Consider the following 3,606-nt stretch of genomic DNA (forward strand, 5'->3'; position numbering starts at 1 on the left):
TCTTAGAAAAAAAAATGGAGGTGTCAAATTCTAAACTAAACATTGGCAAAAGAGACTTTCATCTCCACAATTCAAAGCCCCAAGCTTCTTTGAAATGGAAAAGCCTTTACCACACCCTATTTCTTAACGGTATATTCAAAAATAGAGTGGACACTAGGCCAAATCCTTGTAAAGTTACCTATTAAAGGTACCAATTTTTCATAGACAAATCCAACCAAAGGTACACCAAATTCCATTATGAATAAAAACTTTTACAGAATCAAAACTGGCTGATTTTCAAAACGGTGTCAATATGACAATAGTGCAACACTCACCAGGATTTTGTTAAAATGGGCAGTCAATCAAATTCTGCCAGTCATCTAAAAAAGGTTGTTGTGGCACTTGAGGGTACATTACACTTTTTCGATATTTTCCTGCAGACGATACCGATAAGTTTCTTTGCATACACAGAGTGTTCAGAGATGCAAGAGGTGATATATGTGGTGATATCGGTGAATAAAGACGCTGGTGCTGTGAGCTGCTCATGAAACTGGTGGAACTAGGACTAGAGCAGGAAAGACATTGCTAATCATGATAGTCTCAGCACAAAATCGTAGCTGGTCAGAATATAAGCAAGTTTACAGGTGCGGGATTCTATGTAAGCAATAATTATCTCTTCCTCTTGGCTTCCTTTCCATGCCAGATTGATTTCCTTTATATATTAGAATGATTCATTATCTGATTCCCCTCCTCTCCATCCCACACTCTAAAATTACCCACACTATCATCCTCATTTGGATTGCTGCCTATATACTATTTTGTATCATCCAACTACATTTCCTTACCCCGGGGTCGGCCACATGCACACCTAGAGTGACATTTTCCACCTATTTTGCTCACAATCCCTCCAAAAAGAAATCGATTGCCACAACACTACCAGCTATAACACCCTATTTCACCACTGGATAAAATCCTTCATCATCTCGCGTCCATGCAAATCTCTAGGTTTCAAACTCTATGATAGGTGGTGGACATGCCCTAGGTGTCGTTGTTGTTGTTGTTGTGATGGTACACACATGACCCAATAATACTGACTACACAATCCTCTCTCTAACCACTACCTCCATTCTATTTTCGCCATTATTGCTGCAACTTTTTCCGCCTCTCTCGACTATCCTAGAATTTGGCATGATTCAAATTTCCCAATCCAGTACCTGTCATACTGCGTCGACACGAATTGGAACCCTCTCATAATCTCTGGCTGACAGACGTAATATTTCTTGCTCAGACCTTGGATCACTCCTTCTGACCATTTCCATTACTTTATTCTTCTTCTCTTTTTTCCATAAAATCACCTATTTTGGACTTCATATTTGGCGGTGACCTTATCTAGATTTCCTACATGAGTTCCTTTTCTGAGGCCTTGGTATGTGAAATATCTGTCAGTGGGAATTCCTAGACATTCTCAGTACTGACTCGATTACATTCCACCTACCATCTGACATCCATATTTATCATCGACTACATTCTCCAGGTTGTTTTCGCTCTTTCTATGTACCCCATCATTTATGGAACAGGTGGACTCCGACTCTTCTACACAAGCAGCACTCATCCATGCCACGATGGCGACCGAACAGGCATATGGTGGTGGGACCACTATCCCAGACATGGGGCTACTGACTCATCCATTATCCTCTTCACCACATGGCCTACATGCGCCATCAACGTTGTATGATCCCCCACACTTGGTGAATGAACGACGTGCCCACCACCCTTCCCGGGCCATAAAAATCACTGCACTTGCTCCTAAACTGGCTTTTGGATACGATGAGATATCCGACAGAGTAATTAGCCTTCAAAATCGAGCACTGGTCAGGAAATGGCACTTCGCTGAAATGGAAGATTCAAACATGAGGGCTTGGCTTCATTCAAAATGGCATATTCTACTGGACTACATGCCAACGGTAGTTAGATTGCTAAATGGATGGTATAGTTTCCACTTCTTATGCCAGGAAGACCTCGAGAAGATTAAGTCCATTCCATGGGTAAAAGGCCGCAATTTTCTTGCATTATACTCCTGGTATATTGGGTTTAACCCATTAAGAGATACTCCACAGAACAATCTTATCTGGGTTAAACTGTCGGGACTCCCCATTGAATTTTGGTCGCCGAGGGTTTTACAGGACATTGGGGACGCCATTGGAAAATTCATATATGTGGATCTCTGCTGCTTGGGGGCACCCAACAAGCATGTGGCTTCGATCCTTATTGAAAAAAATTACTGGGGTGGCTTTCTAAACCACATTACTATCTGTTGGAATGACTCAAATCTTATTCAGCATCTAGACTATTAGGGTGTCCCCTTCTGATGCCTAAATTTCCATCGTACTGGACACCTACTGGCACACTACCCTCATCAATAGTGCACTAGACCTTTGACTGCACATAGGACTCGACAAAGGAAATGGAATCGAGATATATTTCAAGGTGCAGACAATTCGTCATATGGTGGATCCAAGACTCCTCGTGGCAATGGCACTCCACCTCACTTAGGTATTTCTCTACATCACCCCCCTGGAATTCCTTCTCATTTTTCTATGGAACACCCGCTGTAGTCTACTCACGTTCTCATATCCTCCACTTCACTATCGAATGGTTGGAACCCCCCATTGACACTTTTCCCATTGAGCATTCTAAACCTTATCAAGACTACCCATCCCTGCCACCTAATGCTCCACCACAACCAACTCTCAGTGACCCCCTATTAGGCACTCACATCTACTACGTCTAGGAAAACCCCCCTCAAGTGCTGCTCCCCATATTTCGACTACTAATCTGCCTATTTCATACCCCTACTAACCCACACTCTCTGATAGAATCACCCACAAACTCAGTGGATAGCGACCTGACTTCCTCCTTCAAAGGAAAACCTTGGACCTTCGGTCCCTCACCATCCACAAACGATCGAGTCCTGCATCACCTTGCATTAGCCCCACATCGGCTGGAAACATTACTGTCAAGAAGAAAATGGCACGTGACAGTCGACACTTTCGTGGCCATCCACGTAAATCCCCCCCACCTTTCCCTGTGGATGCACACCCCCTTTTAGACGTCCCCATTGCTGATTCCATACCTTGGGCCCTTGGAGCACGACCATCCACTCAAGGAAAAAGATGACCTTTATCCTCTCACTAAACATGCGGGGTCTTGGAGCCGCCCCCAAATTTCTGGCTTTGAAGGAATTATTCACCACAAATGGCCCTTTCATTAGACTCTTACAAGAAACAATGCATCGTGCTCCCCAAGCAATTGGATATTTTTGCAAAATGTTTCTGAAATGGCACATGGCAACCATTGATGCCAATGGACACTCAGGGGGACTGACTACTATCTAAGATCCTTACAGGGTTAGACTTTGAGCATTCTCATTGTTTTTCGACATTCTACTTCCCGGGAGTATACGAGGACTATGGGGTTGTATACACATTCTTAATATCTATGCTCCTTACCGTGAAAGGGAGCCTTTTTGGCAATAGTTGATTGAGTCGAAGCTGTTGAACGTAACATCCCTCATTCTGGTGGGGGACCTAAATTGTATAGTGGGAGCACACAAAAATTAGGGTCTCT

Source organism: Pinus tabuliformis, chromosome 9, assembly GCF_031772625.1.
Source record: "Pinus tabuliformis cultivar Carrire ecotype Pingquan chromosome 9, CPIR1, whole genome shotgun sequence".
Lineage (NCBI taxonomy): Eukaryota > Viridiplantae > Streptophyta > Pinopsida > Pinales > Pinaceae > Pinus > Pinus tabuliformis.